This window comes from Amblyomma maculatum, chromosome 5 (assembly GCF_055883805.1).
Source record: "Amblyomma maculatum isolate TAMU_Amacu chromosome 5, ASM5588380v1, whole genome shotgun sequence".
NCBI classification, from domain to species: Eukaryota; Metazoa; Arthropoda; class Arachnida; order Ixodida; family Ixodidae; genus Amblyomma; species Amblyomma maculatum.
Window position 1 is genome coordinate 22939246 of NC_139348.1, and position 19148 is coordinate 22958393.

A 19148-nucleotide genomic window follows, 5' to 3' on the forward strand; every position below is an offset into this window, starting at 1 on the left:
ACATCCCGCTCTTAAAAAAATGGCTACTGAGAGTATCGTTTATTGGAACTGTCGGGGACTACTAAATAATCTGGATGATGTATATGAAATCCTTGCCGAGCACCAACCAAACATATTTTGTCTGCAAGAGACCCACTTAAAACCAGCAGACACAAGTTTCCTCAAGCAGTATCACATATTCAGGAAGGATAGGCAAGGCAGCACACGCCCCTCTGGCGGTGTTGCTATTGTAGCTCAAAAATCAATCCCATGCCGAAGCATCTCACTTAATACAGACCTAGAGGCAGTGGCAATACAAGCATTAATTTTTGGTAAAATAACAACAGTTTGTTCTCTGTACATTCCTCCAGATTATAGGTTATGTAGCGAAAGTTTTGAAAACCTAATTGATCAACTTCCAGAACCATGGCTGCTGGTCGGAGACTTTAATGCACATCATCCATTATGGGGATGTACTAGAACAGACTCCCGAGGTGTGCTAATTGAAAAATTCTTATTGTCCTCTGGATCCTGCCTACTTAACACAAAAGAGCCAACATACTACAACATATTACATAACACATACACATCCATAGATTTAGCTATTGGCTCTCCAATGCTCTTAGCAGCTACAGAGTGGGTTGTAATTAACAATCTATATGGAAGTGACCATTTTCCGATCTCTGTAAAGTATGCTCGTAATAAAAATGAAAATGCGTCTAATCCTAGAAAGTTTAAAGAATATGCAGCCAACTGGGAGATGTTCAGGGAACACTCATCATTGGCTTGTTCATCAGTTACTGACTTAGGCGTTGATGAAACTCAGCGCTTGATCACGCTGCACATTATAGAGGCAGCAGAAAAATACATTCCACAGACGTCAAGTAAGCCACGAAATAAACGAAGACCCTGGTGGAATACAGAATGTAAGACTGCCCGTGTAACTCAAAACAGGGCATGGTCGAAACTACGCCGATACCCCACAACCGAAAACCTAATAGCGTTTAAGCGTGCAAAGGCAAATGGCAGGCGTGTTCGACGCATTTCCAAGCGAGAAAGCTGGTCATCATTCCTTTCTTCTGTGAACTCTTATTCGGATGCACACAAAGTTCACAACAGGATAAGAGCACTCAAAGGATATAGCACAATCCCAACGCCCCTTGTCAGCACCAGTGGTGACTCTCTTGAACATCAAGCAGACACACTAGGGCAACACTTTGAATACATATTCAGCTCAGCGCACTATACAGATTCCTTTTTGCGGCACAAGGCAAGAGAGGAGAAGACGCACATACATGATAAAAGACCATCCACAGGAGGATACAATAGCCCATTCACCATGCAGGAGCTGAAGATTGTACTAGACGCATGTGGTAACACAGCACCAGGTCCTGACAGGATCACATATGGAATGCTCAAGCACTTGCATGTGGACACACTTGAAACCCTACTCTGCCTGTATAATAAAGTATGGGCCACAGGACGCTTTCCTAAAGCATGGAAGGAAGCGATCATCATCCCCATATTAAAACCCGGAAAAGAACCCACACTTGCTGCTAGTTATCGGCCTATCGCACTAACCAGCTGTTTATGCAAGCTTTTTGAAAAAATGGTTAATCGTCGTCTTCTCCATTTCCTTGAATACAATGGTCTTCTTCATCAAAATCAAGCTGGTTTTAGAGCTGGGCGGTCAACAGCTGATCAGCTCATTGCCTTTGAGTCTTATGCAAGGGATGCTTTTGCACATAAACAACATTGTTTATCTGTCTTTTTCGATCTCGAAAAAGCATATGATACCACTTGGCGCTATGGTATCATCCGCGACCTCTTCTCTCTTGGCATCACAGGGAACATGTTGAATACAATACGAAGTTACTTGTCTGAACGGACATTCAAAGTTCGTGTTGGCAATGCATATTCAAAGCAGTACATACAGGAAAATGGTGTCCCTCAAGGTGGTGTTCTCAGTTGCACACTTTTCATAGTCAAAATGAACTCTTTAAAAAGCGTGCTGCCAAAAACTATTTTCTGTTCTGTATATGTTGATGACGTCCAGATAAGCTTTAAATCTTGCAACCTGGCCATCTGTGAACGACAGATTCAGCTAGGTGTAAACAAATTGTCCAGGTGGGCTGATGACAATGGGTTTAAATTTAACTCTGAAAAGAGTTTGTGTACTTTTCTCTAAGCAGCGTGGCATCAGGCCTGACCCCAACATAACATTGAGTGGTCAGAGCCTAGCCCTTAAAAAGGAACACAAATTTCTTGGCGTAGTTGTTGACGAAAAACTTTCTTTCATTGCCCACATAAAACAGTTGCGACTGAAGTGTCTCAAAGCAATGAATCTGCTAAAAATTCTCTCTCACCGGTCATGGGGCACAGACCGCGACTGCCTTCTGAGCCTTCTGAATAGTGTAGTTCTATCACGCATTGACTATTGCTCCATGGTCTATGGGTCAGCATCATCCTCTGCACTAAAATTGCTCGATCCCGTGCACCACCTCGGACTTCGCCTCGCCACGGGCGCTTTTCGAACTAGCCCAATTGCTAGCCTCTATGTCGAGGCGAACCGATGGTCACTGCAACGAAGGAGACAATTTACTTCTCTAACTTATGCTATGAAGGTACTGTGCCAACTGGATCATCCATGTCGGCGGCTCCTGCTTGATAAAACTGGCATAGCTCTTTTCTCAAGAAAACCATCCCTAACACCACCATACCCAATCAGAGTTGCCACGCATATTGAACATCTGGACGTTCCGGTTACCAGTCTTTATACAACTTCCATAAAAGACCTAATTGCCCCTTGGGAAATGCACGGTGTTAATTGTGACCTGTCGTTTCTTGAAGTGGGGAAGCACGCATCCCCCATTGCCATACAGCAGCACTTCATGTCACTTCAGGCGAAGTACACTTGTGATGAATACTACAGTGATGCTTCAAAGTCTGCTCAAGTGTCCTGTGCAGCACATGGACCGCAATTTTCACTTTCAAAAACACTGAACAGCCATACAAGTATATTTACCGCTGAATGCCATGGAATCCTGCTAGCTGTGAGACACATTATAGAAAATAAAATACAGACATCGATCATCTATACAGACTCCCTCAGTGTTGTAACGTCCCTATCCTTTTGGAAGTGGCATAATAAGAACCCAGTCCCGAATTCTCTCTATAACACTCTTATCTCTGCCAACAAACTAGAACTCAAAATTACACTGTGTTGGGTGCCAGGCCACCGCTGTATTCCAGGTAACGAGGCAGCTGATAGGCTTGCTGCATCAGCTGCCCTTCGAAACACTGCAGACATTGACAACATATCATATCAGGACCTCAAGCCACACATCAAAAACATGATTCAACAACAATGGCAAGAGGAATGGGACACAGCAACTGAGAATAAACTACACACAATAAAACCAACAATAGGCAGGTACACTACAGAAAAACGAAACAGATTCAAAGAAGTAGCTCTGTGCAGGCTGAGGATAGGTCACACATATACAACACATTCCTACCTTTTAACAAACTCTCCTGTACCACATTGCCCGAGATGCGGAAACCGACTAACAGTGATCCACGTTTTAATTGAATGTCCGAGACTTCAACAGCAAAGAAGACAACATTTTCCCGAATTACACAAGCAACATATACCCACACATCCATCCATCTTTCTTGGTGATGATCCAATGTTTTCTTTAGATAGAGTTTTTAAATATTTATTTAAAGTAGGCTTTTTATATGGAATTATTCATCAACGTGGGCGTAAGCCCGTTTCTTTTACTTAGATAGCTTTCTTTTTCCTTTTACTCGGACCACTATACATCGAAATTCAGTGTTTTAGGCCCTATACACCACTGTTTTTAGACTATACACTCCGAAATAATTTTTAGGCCCTATACACCACCGTTTTTAAGTTCATCATAAACACCACACATCGGACATTTTATTAACTTCAGTCGATACTTCACCATGTGTTTGGCGCTCTTTGGCCTAAGATGCCCTTGCGCCAAAAAAACCCAGATCATCATCATCATCATCATATTGTCTGTTTGCAGAAAGGCCTGAGGCAGGGAATTCCATTCTGTTAGTGTTCTGAGGAAAAAAGAATATTTAAAGCAGTTAACACGGGCATTCATAGGTGTAACCTGAGAGCTGTGAGAGCTTGGCACAGGACGACAGGAACGATGTTGCAAATAGCTTTTGTTTATGTTGAGTTGATTATTATACAACCGATAAAGAAATTTTAGCTTGGCGATCTTTCGTCGTTTAGATAGCGGAGGAAGTTGTAATTCATGTAGCATAGGGGAGAAATCAGGTTTTTTGTGGAAACACTCCAAAATGCGGGTTTTGTCAGGTTAAATTTACAAGGTAATAATTTATTCGATGCTTCGCCTAACCGATGGGTTTCGATTAGGAGTATGTTTTAGATTTCTTTCAAGAAATTATTTCATAATTCGGTGTTTTATTCAACAAAAATTTGATTCAACGACAATTTTATTCACGTGAGCTGGTCACGAACATTTTACACGCCCTTATTAGCATAATCATACGCATGTGCAACACTTCGATATCCATCCGAAACCTGTCTAATCTGGAGGAAGCTTAGCTGAGGGAATGTTTGCTCAACGTCACAGCTGCAATTAGCTACACACAGTAAGTAATGTCATTGCTTCATTCACTAGCCTAGGGTAGCGCACAGTGGCGCCGTTACAACAGTCCATCACTTCAGTGGGCTTGCTTCCATCAAGTACTGGTTAAACTTATCGCTAAGTGAGCCTGCATGGTCCGTAACGGTCGGCAGTCATCAAACGACTGACCCATGAGCCGCTTCTGGAATTGATCGAGTACGACACCCAGTTTCCAAATTGTCAGCTGGTCGTTTACTTTGTCTGAGACGCTCTGTTTCAGATTGCAGTCGCATTTTGTGGTGATATTCGAAAAAACATCTTCACAAGTTTTACTGATGTGGCACTGCTCTTGGGTAACATAGACAAAGCACCTTTTGCTTGATCGCTTTTACCGAGCATCGTGGGAAACTCGTTGACAGTCTGGTGTAGTTTGACGTTTACGAGGTGATGGAAGCTTGGCATCAGAACTGTTCATCTTTCAAGCGTTTTCTGGACATCTAAAAGGGGCTCCAGTGCAGCTCTCATTAAGACTGCCTTCGCATAAAGAGCCTTTTTATCAGAAAGTATTGCTCGAAAAGCTTCGGCCTTGGTGCTTTCATACAAGATTTCAACAACGTCTGTGGGCACAGTTGTTCAGAAACTGGAAAAATCGGGTTTTACGCGGTTTTTTAGGAACATTTTCGGGGTGCAAAAACCGTGGTGTAAAATCGAGTATTAACCCAGAACGAACAACCCTACTTATATATACCTTAGCGGGTAAACCGGTTACCTCGCCCCGGGATGGAAACGGGGGAGTTAGGGTACAGTGTTATAGAAGGCGTGGTAGTGGCAAGAACGGGGCGCGTTTCGCCGGGAAGCACTGAGGCAAAAAAGAGCGGCTGGCCGCGCGCGGCGCTGCCGTCGAATACTGTTTAACACTTCACAGCCATGTGGTGCGGACTCGTGTTCTATCGCTCCTTCGATTGCACGTGGCTACCTGAAACGGACGGACTGGAGACGGCGGGCGCTTCCGAAAGCGTCAAATAGATGAGTTCTTTTTTTTATTAAGTTTATTTCATCTTCAGGTAGTTAGGTTAGGTGCAGCCTAAAAAAAGATTTTAGCTCTTTGTCATAGTGGCTTGGTTTTTCGTGCCGGCCGCTAAATTTTCTCTGCGTTCATTCTTTAACTATTTTGTTTAGACAATTATTCTTTTTTTAGGCTATTGGTATTCTCAGAATTTATTTTAACGAGTGTTTGCTAGTCGTTTTTGCGTATTTCCTTTGCAGTTTGTATATCGTTAGAATTCGTAGTAGAAATAGTTCAGTTGATACAGGCTTAAGATGTGCAATCAAAACAAGGTAAAGTGTATTCAGTGTGACGCGCAGGTCAATCTCAAGGAAAAGCGTTTTGACTCTGTAGAGGAAGCGGAAGTCAGTGTCTTTTTGTGCCGGTGTTCCGTGCTGAGTACGCGCCTAGATAGATTTGAACTAGAAAAGGGCGGTTTAGTGTCTCGTGTGGAAGCCTTGGAAAAAGAAGTAGGTTTATTAAGGGCAGAAAATCGGAAACTGCTGGGACAACTTCCTAAAGACAAAAAAATTGGCCGACTTTGTCCTTGGAAATGAGGACGGACATTCCAGTGCGGACCACGTGGCTGGGACCAGAACTGGCATGGAAGGCATAAGCAAAGTAGGTCAGGCGGATCCGAACCGAAGGATTTATTTAGAAGCAGCTACTAAGAAGTTGAGAAAAAAGAAAGAAGTAAAGAAGAACGAAAATCCCAGAGAGGACACAGATAACCATAAGCAGGAGCCAACAGTTGGGAGAAAGAAAGAGAATGCCCAGGAACTTATCGCCGGCGATTCCAACATGAGCAGGTGCAGGCGAGATATCGTGGAAAATTTAAAGGTGATAAGTGAGTGTTGATTGGAACCTTCCCAGGGCTGAGAATGAGGGCAGTCCTGAAAGAGAGTAAAAATAGACTGTTGAAAAATTCCGCACATCGCAATATGGTGATAGCAGCCGCAAGGCTAAACGATGTCCTAAATAGTGAGGCGGCAGGAGTGGTGGAAAATTTAGCTAAGGGAGTTCACGCTATCAGAGAGATAACACAGCAAGCGCAGATAGTTGTATGCACAGTACCGGAGGTGCTAGGATCGAACGGAAAGCTGGAATACCCAGAAATGTGGCGTAACAAACACAAACACAAGCGAAGATACACAACACACGCGCACACTACCAACTGCAATATGCATCTGAACACACTTCCTCTTCACCACTCCTCTTCTTCTACACCCAAGTGCATCTTCTTATCACCCTCTTCTTTGCCAAGGAGATAGTGGCACTTTCTTCCCCGCTGAATATAAACATCGTCCAAGCATGGCAGTCACCAATTCTACACTTGTGGCTATGTTTGTTTATTGATCCTTTTTACCTCAAGTACATGTACTTCGTTGCTTCGTAGACATGTTGGCAGGTTACAGTTGTTTCATTACAGAGGGACTTCACAATTGATGTGTTTTGGATGTGTGGTTGTTGGTTGTTAGTGTGTGACTATGTGACGATGTGGGGGACTTTGTGACCGTCCATCGTGGTATTAGGTGCTGGGCAAAGCAGAGGTGTGTAGAGATGTACGTGAGTGTAGAATTGGTGACTGCCATGCTTCGATGATGTTTATATTCAGCGGGGAAAAAAGTACCACTACCTCCTTGGCAAAGAAGAGGGTGATGAGAAGATGTACTTGAGTGTAGAAGAAGAGGAGTGGTGAAGAGGAAGTGTGTTCACATCCATATTACAGTTGGTAGTGCGCGCGTGTGTTGTCTCTTCGCTTGTGTTTGTGTTTCTTGCGCCACATTTCAGGGTATTATGCAGCACCAACTAGCCCCCCAAGCTGTTATTTTGGGAAAACAGGAAAAGAATGTGGTGACAGTTAATTAGGACATAAGAAACTTAGGCCTGGAGAAGCGCTTCGAAGTAGTTGAGATAAACAGGGAGGCGCATAAAGCAGCTTTTGGCAGGGCTTTTCATCGAGATAGCATCCATTTTAACAAAAGCGTGGGAGCAGAGATCGGCTGGCGCCCTGCAGGCAGGGCTGTAGCTGTTTTAGGGGGTCTTCGAGGGCTACATGCATAGGGGTAGTTAGAAGTGAAGCAGAAGAAAGCGTAATAATGGAGTCTGAGCCCCAAAAAATGGCAAAGAGGAGGTCGAGAAAGAAAAGTACAAAAAAGAGGTTTATAACTAGGATCAGTTACATGAACATGCAAGGAGGTAGAAAAACAGCGAAATGGCTAGAGATATAACAACAGTTGAAGGATCACAAAATAGGTACGCTGTATGCGAGACGCATAGCAGGGATTCAGAAGATCTGCCGTTTATAGAAGGCTGCGTCTGGAGAGGAGGCAAGAGAACGAGAACGGAAAAAAAAAGTGGAGTGGTAGCTATGTTGATATACCAGGGAACAAATTAGCAAAAAATTAAATCATCTTGTAAAGAACATATCTGGGTATCAAGAACAATTGCCGGCATAAGCACATGGCTAGATGTAGTTTGTTTAGGAGCAGGACAACAATGCAGGCGAGAAAACAAGGATATCGTTACAGTGGCGATATAAGGCAGTTTGGAGACGGTTCCGATGTTATTCTGCTGGGGGACATGAACGGCCACATCGACGATCTGGATGGATAGACGGATTGTAACGGGAAGCTAACGCTAGATTTCTGTGGGCGACGAAATCTAGTTATAGTAAATAGAGAAACAAAATGTGAAGGCCAAATCACGTGTGAATTCCGCAACAGGCAGACGACCATTGACTACTGTCTAATGCCGCAGGGAATTTAGAGGAAGGTCACAAAACTGAAAACAGACGAAGAAGGGGAGTGTAGTCGGGGATGTGATCGTAAACGTATTAGTCTGCAGATGGGGCCCTTGATAAAAACGAAATGGAACTTAGATAAAAAGTAAACGCAACATTAAACGAATATCAAATATCACAGATAGCAGCAGACATAGATGAAGCAATAGAGAAAAGCCCCATGGAAAACTGGGATTAAAAACAGGTAGAACTATTCATAAGGAGGAGAAATAGGGGGATTAAAGTAGCAAATCACTGGAATGGAAAGAAGAAGCCACGGAGCTGGTGGAGTAAGGAAATCAGGGAAGCCATTGAACAACGACGGCCCGCTTCAAGGGAACACCTAGAGGCAAAAAAAGCACAGGTATATCAGGAAGAAATCGACAAAAAATGGGAATCATATCGACAAAGAAAACTTGAGGTACAGGTCCTCGTCCAAAATAAAATAAGGCAGTCCACCGATCGCTGGATGGCTGACATGCACGATGCCTCTAGAGGCGGAGCAAGAAAATTCTGGAACCATATAAGATGGCTAGGTAAAAAGAATCAAAGAAAACAGAACCGGATTCAAGATAACGAGGGAAATTGTTTAAAGGGAGACAAGGCAGTGAACTACATTATATCAGTTATAGCCGAGTCATTTAGGAGCAACGATATGGTAATCTCCGCAAATCATTGTGGGGATGCAACAGGTATGAGGTTTTGAGGGGTACTTGGAAAAGAATTATGGTGCCCGGGCTTACTTTCGGAAATGCGGTTTTGTGCCTAAAATAAGGGGTACAGTCGACATTAGAAATAAATCAGAAAGCCTTCGTACGATTAGCACTGCGTGCCCATGGCAAAACTACAAGTGAGGCAGTACAGGGAGATATGGGCTAGACATCTTTCGAAGTACGGGAAGCTCAGAGTAAAATATTATATGAGGAACTGCTGAGGAAATTGGACAGTAACAGATGGGCAGCTAAAGTATTTAAATACCTATACGTAAAAAGCGTTGACTCCCAATGGAGGAAAAGAACTAAGAAACTAACAAGTAAGTATGCTGGTGACATGGACGAAGAAACAAAGAGCGTTAAACAACAGGTGAAAAACACAGAAGGTAAAAATTAGATAAATTCGACGGAAAAGAAACAGTGTGGAACTATACCGAAAGTGTAAAATAAAGATCAGGAAGGAAGCTTTCTTTTATCATCACTCAGGAGGCAATGCCCTAAATTTTGAAGCTAGACCAGGGTGTCTTAGAACACGCAGCTGCAAAAAGAAATTTAACAATGAAGGTGACGCATGTGCAGTATGTGGCAATTACACTGAAACAATTGAGCATATTATACTAGAATGTATTGGTATCCACCCGGAAGTCGATGCAGGCGCAGTCACTCTTCCTCAAGCTCTGGGGTTTAGAGCTACCAGTGGCTGGGTGAATAAACCTGCTGTGGAAGCTAGAAAAAAACGACTGGAAGATTGGTGGTTTAAAAGCAGAAAAGGGACATAATGTTAGTAATGTAGAAACAAAAATTCAATAAATACAATCTGGTATAGTTAACCAATCTAAAACAATAATTAAGATATAGGGGGAAAATGAGCATGATAGCAACTGCTACCACCCCGTTTCAGGGGGGACGCTCTTATATTCCATCCATCCAACCATCCATCCGGAGGAGAAAAGCTGGCCGTCTGCTTCGCTGCACGGCGTAGGAGCGAGACCCATCGCAGCGAGTTCGAGCGCTGCCGTTGGAAAAAAAGCGACGAATTCGTGTGGTAGTCGTGTTAAGGTGTAAAAAACGGGTGTAGGTAAAAATGTCCCCGGAAAAACGGTCCCCGGAAGAAATGGCCCCTGAAGAAGTGGCAACTAGGAAAAAACGTCCCCTAGGCTAAAATCGGCTCTAAAAAATGGTTTCTTTCAGCAGTAGTAGTAGTAGAAGTAGAAGTAGAAATCAGATGAAAAACCAAAAAAATTTATGCCATTCTTTCTTGGTTTTGAGTTAAATGTAATCTTTCATTTGGAACCTGCGTCCTCTGGGGGCCAGAAATGTTTACAAGAACAGCATAAAAACATGATGAAAGAGCTATCTGGCTCTTTATACGTTGCGAGGTTCCGAACTCTGCAGCTCATTAAGCAATCACATATGGCAGGTCTAAATACTGTCCACTGAGAAAGGTACAAGTGGATTGGCGTATGCCACTCTCGGGGAACCGCCAAAGCAGAAGACGTCTCAAGAATTACTTCCCAGACCTGCTAGTGACGAGGTTAAACCGCTCTTCTGAAGATGGTGTAAAACTGCGGCAAGGGGGGGGGGGGGGGGTGGTATAAGCAGGACGAGGCTTGACCGGTCGTGCATCATGGCCATATTAAGGCATCGCTCTAAGCTTCTCTGGTAAAGCCGGTGGTCAGCTCGCCTTTTCCCCGCAAAGAAAGAAAAGATGAGGTGCTGCCACTGTATTACCGCTGCCGTCAATTATTGGAGAGATTTAGCACACCGTGATCCGCGATCCGCTACCGTGAACCGTCACCGCGCGTTCCATTGCGCATGCCCAGATCGCTTTCATGCCGATAGATGGCGCCACATACTTAATGTCGGCACATTGACCTGGCGCATCGGAACCAATCAGCTTGTACGCCCCGCCCACGAGCGGTAGAGTGTCACGGTGGCGGATCGCGGATCACGGTATGCTAAATCTCTCTATTTTTTATGAATGCCCGCATCAATTCGATGCTCGCGGTCAATTCCAAGTCGACAGGTGAAACCACTGTAATAAAGTTTATATTAACATGCATCATTCAGCATTGCAGCTCGCCACGGGGAAACGCAGTCGACGTACGTATAGCGCAAAACTTCAGCCCCATTCGGGGACATTTTTTCCTACTTCGCCAATAGGGACATTTTTTCCGGGGACATTGTTTCCGGGGACATTTGCTCCGGGGTCGTTTTTACCGGATCCCGTAAAAAAAAACAGCCAGGAATATGCATGGGGGCGAGAAAACGGGGGGATTCCCTCACACATGTGGCACCACTCAAAAGAAGTTAAGCCGCGATCCAAACAGCCTGAACTGGACACTGCTAGGAAGCATGCTCTCGGCGAAGGTTTGGCTGCGTCGCTGAAACGTACGAAGAGTGAAAAACACCTGGAGCAGTGAAGCTGCACAACAGAGCGTATGTTTCTGTTTTTTTTTTTTGTTACGCGCTTCCATTTCTTATTTTGCCTTAATTGGTTCGTTCGTACGGTCGAATACAGCTCGAGAAGGAACTGTAGATGACCTCCAAAGGAGGCCTCTCAGGCTAGCTTTTCCCATTTCTCGTACTTCGCTACTGGGAAATAAACGAGTTGAAAATCAAAGCTCGTACGTGCGACCGAAGGCCTTGTGCCTGATCGTCCTCCGCTATTTTTTCGTCGCAGAAACTGACTATAGATTGCTTTACATCGTGTGTTTCTGGGGAATACTGGACGGCGCGTTTCCTTTTTTATTCGTTCATATTAGCGCTTCCTGTGATATAAAACAAGAAAAAGCAGGAGGGTATTGGCTGTCCTGATCACTCGGAACCACTGAGTACTTAGAGGTTGGCATTTTATGTGATTAAGTTGTACCGTTGTACATTTAAGCTTAGTCGCTAAACGTAGCTCGATCACACCTTACTTGTACCTTTAATGCGTTATTACGAGGTGTTTGCCTGTGACGGTAAGGGATTATATTATAAGTCAGGGCTCGGAGGTCTTAGACCCAAGCAGTATTTGGCAAGAATCTGAGGTCCTCCGCGCTCGTAATTAAAGACTACATGAATATAAAGTGGGCAATAATTTTTTATCTTGTTGTCAGTGGTGGTCTGAATATTTATATTCCTATATGTATCGTTTCAAAAACTTTGCAGTATTTTAGAAAGAATCATTAACATGTTTTCTGACTCCCGAGACGGAGAAAAATAAGTCGGTTTCGCCGCACAAAGGTTGTAACTTAATCTGCACTCACGCCAAGTCTACCTGATTTTTTTAAGGCATCGACTGAGCGGATTGTCGACATTCTCGCAGCTCGCGCGATATTGCATGGTTGTATGTCGCCCGTCAAACAGACCAACCATGCTGCTCTTAATATATATATAGTTAGGTGGGCGGATGAGATTAAGAAGTTCGCAGGGGTCAAGGGGATGCAGCTAGCACAGAACCGGGTTAAGTGGAGATATTTGGGAGAGGCCTTCGCCCTGCAGTGGGTATAGTCAGGCTGATGATGATATTTATATATATAAATATATATATATATAGAGAGAGGGAGAGAGAGAGAGAGAAATTAGTCATAATTTGCCCAGTTTATGTAATTCACTTTCTATTATAGTGTATTTAAAGTATATTACTGCGCAGAAATATAATTTATAAGTATTATAATTTTGTAAGATGTTGATGCCATCTTGTTGGGACTGTTCAGTCGATCGATGGCAAAATAATATAAAAATGGTCTCAAGGAAAATATTAAATATGTTGCAAGTGCCAAAGCTTCGTTTTATTGTCAGATGTTTTACGTCACATACTGTCAAGGACATTGGTAGAGCATATGTATCGTTTACCTTTTTCTAGTATGCGTCATGAACTGAGCGAAAAGCGCCATTTATAAATATTTCCCCCTTAAAACGATTTGTGCGCCACCCGCTTTCTCTCTCAATTCCGCTCTTTATTGCCTCTCCATCCAAACTCAAATTACTAGTGACTCCCTCCGTAGGAGCCAAATTTGCACCAGCACCAATTTTTTTGAAAACGTGCGATGTTTAGTTATGGTTGTCATGCATATTCTCACTCGTACGCACTGTCAAGATAAAAATATAATCTATTTGTGTCTTGCTATTTTACATGCGTGCATATTTATGGCGTATAAGGAATAATATTTACATTATATAACTCATTGTTGCTGCAATATATAACCGCGAAAATCTATTTTCAGGGAGATTTTTTGTTTTCATATTTCCCCGTGTGCGCTCAGAAAAGTGAGCAAAGTGCCGTTATGTGAGAATTGATTCGTAGCTGTGCGTTTTCACTTCTTTACATTGCACAGAAATCAGCCCTTCAACCACTGAATAAATCAGCAACATCGTCGATCGTGTCACAGAACGCGTTTCAGGCTTGCACCTAAGCTAAGCAAACACGCCCGAGCTTCGATCTGGACAACTTCTGCTTGAACAAATAAAGTTTCTCTCTCTCTCTCTCTCTTTCTCTCTCTCTCAGTTCTGCAGTTTTACTTCATTATCGTGTCTCAAAGCAGCGATAAATGTCTGTGTAGTTGTGCCATATGTAATCATATTATATATTGGTATATTGCTTCCCGTATTACGCCACAGTCAGAGTTTCGATACGCTTGTAGATTTATGTTGCGCACAACATAGCAATACCAATAAAATACAGGCAGTAAGAATTGTCATGGCCTGTATTGATTATTTTAACAAGTGTCGGGAAGTCGTATATATTTCACGTAGCCACCGACCCTAAAAGAATTAAATAAAACAAAACTATACCCCTACTGCAGCCAATCGATTTACATAAAAAGAGTAGGGCTTGATCCAGTTTGCGTGTCAAACCACGATGTCAGCCTCTATTGTCGAGGAGAGCTGTCATGAATTTGTATATTTTTTTTGCATCTTTATGTACCATTGTTTTCTAGGGCACGGCACTTGGCTGTCAAGCAACATGTCTAAGCCTCCGCTACTGCTTTTGCAGATTGTGCCGTGAATTTTCACCGCTACAACAACCAGCAACGATCAACGACTGGCCTTCTTCCGAGTGCCTCGTGACAATGATACCGTGGAAAGCCTGATCTTCGATTATCGTACGCCATCTGTGACGTCATCACTCGACGCTGTACATAAGGAGCACCGCAGCGACCACTGCTTCAGAGGGCACGGCACTTGGCTGTCAAGCAACATGTCTAAGCCTCCGCTACTGCTTTTGCAGATTGTGCCGTGGATTTTCACCGCTACAACAACCAGCAACGATCAACGACTGGCCTTCTTCCGAGTGCCTCGTGACAATGATACCGTGGAAAGCCTGATCTTCGATTATCGTACGCCATCTGTGACGTCATCACTCGACGCTGTACATAAGGAGCACCGCAGCGACCACTGCTTCAGAGGGCACGGCACTTGGCTGTCAAGCAACATGTCTAAGCCTCCGCTACTGCTTTTGCAGGCAAGTGTTCCAAGCAATACTATTGCTTATTCTAGTGACAATCGCTTCTTGATAGTCTTGCCGTGCCCTCGCAAGTGTTGTGAAATTTTGTACGACTGCTGGTCAATGCTTCTTTTATTGCTTATGTCGGGTGACGTTGAACAGAATCCCGGGCCAAAAGTAACTGAGAAGTTGGAAGAAATTCTTGAGAACCAAGCTGCGTTCGCGCGTAAGATGGATGACATCAAAAGTGAAATTGCTGCAGTAAGCGCAAAAACCGACAACTTACAGGGCCTTCTTGATGCATTTGACGCGATGAATAACAGGATTTTTAAGTTAGAAGAAATAGTCCAACAGCAGGCTGTAAAGCTTATCGATTATGAGAACCGAAGCCGACGTAACAATTTACTAGTATTTGGCGTCGCTGAAACTGAGACAGACACTGAAACGGAAACAGAATCAAAACTGAAGGAACTTGTTGTAGAGAATATATTTCGGAAAACTATGGGCGTGCAGGTTGACACAGTGGAGCGAATTCATCGCCTTGGTAAAGCCCAACCACAGAAATGTAGGCCAATTATTCTTAAATTCTACGATTCCAGAGAAAAGGAAAGTCTCCTGAAGAAAGGCACAAAGCTGAAAGGGACTTCTTGGCGTATTGGCCCTGACTATGCCAAAGAAACTGTAGAAGTACGCCGAAAACTATGGAACAGTGCGTCCGCAGACAGGGCTAAGAAGGCAAAGGTCTTCCTTATCCATGATAAACTTCGCGTAAACAACCAAACCTATATCTGGGATCACAGCCGAAACGAACGCTGTCTGCTGTCTACAGACCGCGGAGATAAGGCTGATAATTTCAAACAGCACCAGTCAGATGAGCCAGGCAGCCCAGATAACCTTGATTCCTCAATCAAGAGTGCGACGTCGGACACGTCATCACAGATATAGCTACGCCTTTTAAGTCTGAATGCGCGTAGCATTGTAAATAAGACTACAGAGTTAGAATACTTGCTGCTTTCACAAAGTCCGCATGTTGTAATAATAACAGAAACCTGGTTGAATAACAATATTTCTTCTGACTGCATTGTTCCTCCGGACTATATAATGTTTAGAAAAGACCGGGACACACGTGGTGGGGGCGTTTGTATCATAGTAAAAAACTCTTTATCTGCAGTAGGGATGGATTGTAATGTTGCTGAAACAGTTTGGTGCAAGATAAAGTTTTACAACGTTGCTTACATTATTGGAGCTGTGTACCGCGCGCCCTCTGCTTCACCCGAGTTCTTTGATGAAGTAAACACTTTTTTATGTGCGAATGTGAAAAAGAACACGAGACTAATAATGACTGGCGATTTTAACCTCCCACACATAAATTGGCAACGCCTATGTTCTGTTGGTCCTGATTCGTCTAACGGAGAGAAACTATTAGAAATTATGTTCGCGTATAACCTAAAACAAATTGTGCATGAGGATACAAGAATAACGCCCGATTCGCAGTCATTGTTGGACTTGGTGTTCCTGTCAAATAATATAAAAGAACACACCGTTAATGTTGAAGATGGTGTCTCTGACCACAAGATGATTATTGTTTCCTTACCGCTTAGAATCAGTGAGTGTTCAAAGCCTTATATCCCTGTGCGCGTTAAGGATTATGAGCGTGCGGACGACACCTCCATTCTTGACTACCTGGAATCTGCCTTTGATGATTTTGAAATTGACTATGATTCCAAAACAGCAGAAGAGTTGTGGCAGCAATTTAAGAAAATTATACAACACTGCGTTGACAGGTATATCCCAACTCGTGTTAAAAAGACGAAGCTCCGAAGCCCCTGGATCACCAGGGACATAATTCATATGAAACGTAAAATAAAAAGACTACGTAAAAAGAAAAATAAACGTATTCGTGTTTTGCGACTTCGTGCTGAGCTGAAGCAGGCGCTGAAAGAAGCTAAAAAAAAGTTTTTCGATGAAACGCTTAGCCGCTTCCTCAAAACGTCACCGCAAAAGTTCTGGCGATACTTTAGTGATAGGAAGGAGAGAATACAGGAGATTAAACACGAAAATCAGGTACTGATAAAAAAGGAGCATATAGTAGATCAGTTTAATCATTTTTTCCAGTCCGTATTCACCGCAACCAAAGATGACATAGACCTTAGTTCAGAACGCTTGTTGCCTAGCCGAATGAATGACGTCATAATTTCGCAGGAGGGCGTATTTCAGCAGCTCCTCAATTTGGATGTTAAAAAGGCCAATGGACCAGACAACATACCAACCCAGTTTCTCCGAAGATATGCCGAGTGGGCCTCACGATACCTTAAACTTATTTTTCAAAAATCCTTGCACACCCATTGTGTACCACAAGATTGGCGCAATGCACTAGTAATTCCGGTGTTTAAAGGAGGCAACCGAACTCTTGTAAATAACTACCGCCCAATATCTCTTACATCGATTTCTTGTAAACTTATGGAACATATTATAGCGAAGCATATCTTTCATTACCTAGAAACAAGCTGCTTACTTTACCCTCACCAACACGGATTCCGAGCAGGCCTTTCCACCACTACACAACTTGTAGAGACAATTCACGATTTGGCAATGACGATGGATGCGAAGCAGCAAATTGATATAATCGCTGTAGATTTTGCCAAAGCTTTTGATAAGGTGCCACACAATAAATTAGTTTTTAAACTGGAAAGAGTTGGAATTAATATGAATATTGTAAAATGGATTAAAGCGTACTTAGGAAATCCGAACCAGGTGGTCAAAATGGATGGTCATGTGTCCGCCTCACTACCAGTTCTTTCAGGAGTTCCACAGGGCTCTGTTCTGGGACCGTTGTTATTTTTGGTGTATATTAATGATATCTCTGCTGTCATGGAACCGAATGTACGACTGAAGCTATTCGCAGATGACTGTTTAATTTATTCCACAGTTAGAAACACGGAAGACCAGCTTAGAATTAACAACTCTTTACAGGCATTAAGCGAATGGTGCAAAAAATGGAACATGGAAATAAATTATTCCAAATCAACGTACATGCACATTACAACGAAGAAATCTGTTCTTTCGTTCCCATATTTCATTGGTGACAAGTGTTTGGTAAACGTAACTCAGTTTAAGTATCTAGGAATGACAATAACACAAAATTTAAATTGGGGCACACATATAGAAGAGGTGTGCTCTAAAGCACACCAGAGGTTATGTTTTTTGAGAAAAAAAATGGAGAATGCTACACGAGATGTAAGACTAATTGCATATAAAACTTTTGTGAGACCAATCCTTGAGTATGCGTCAGTAGTATGGAGTCCTAAACAGAATTATTTAAAGAAACAATTAGAAAGAGTTCAGAGGTACGCAGTACGCTTTATTTGTTGCCGATATCGAAGGACAGCCTCAGTTACAGATATGCTTTCTTCCTGTAACCTGGATTCATTAGAAATACGTAGAGAAAAAAATCGCCTAAAGCTACTATTCCAGATGCTCCAAGGACAGGTAAACATTCAAAAGGAAACATATATACAAGCGCCAGGCAAACGGAGTTCTAGAACAAATCATAGTAGGATAATTCAGCCGTACTACGCCCATAGTGAAGCTTTCAGAAATTCCTTCTTCCCCCATGTAATTGAAATGTGGAATGACTTGCCAATGAGTGTTGTAGAACAGAATGATCTGCATGAATTTGAGCGATCTCTGGATGACCATCTGCTTGAAAGTGCTATTTGATGCTTGAACGAATGTACTGTCTTCTGCTGATGTATTTAGTGATTGTGAATGATTCTATTTTCTACCAAGTTTTCATACCCTCCCTGTAAGGACCCTCGCTTGAGGGTTAACAGTATTGTTAAATAAATAAATATCAGCAGTGCTTTCCCACTTCTTCCCTTGTATCTTTGGGCTGTATTTTATAACGTTCCTTCGTTCGTACAGAAGGAACAGTACAATGTTTTACCCATTTTTTGTTTGTATAAACGTGTTTAGCTATAAACATGTGAATTTATTTTTTCTCCTGTCTGCTGCTCTGCCAACCTTGTAAGGGAGCCAGGACCCCGTCAAGCTGTTTTTACAGCTTTTAGTTCTGGTCCCTTCTTTTCTTGCTAAAAGGAAATGAACTTGAACTTGAACTAAACCATCCTTCTATCTATTAAATTTTTGTTTCTACATTACTAACATTATGTCTCCTCTCTGCTATTAAGCCACCAATCTTCCAGTCGTTTTTTGCTAGTTTCCACCGCCGGTTTATTCACCCGGCCACTGGTATCTCTAAACCCCAGAGTTTCAAAACAGTGGCTGCGCCTGCATCAACTTCCGGATGGATACCTTAATATTCGAGTAGAATATGGTCCATTGTTTCACTGAAGTTACCACATACAGCACATGCGTCATCTTCATTGTTAAATTTCTTTTTGTAGCTGCGTGCTCTAAGGCACCCTGATCTAGCTTCAAAATGTAGGGCACTGCCTCTTGAGTTATCAAAAAAACGTCCTTCCTGATCTGCATTTTCCACTTTCGGTATAGTTCCACACTGTTTCTTTTCCATCGAATTTATCCAATTTTTACCTTCTGTTTTTTT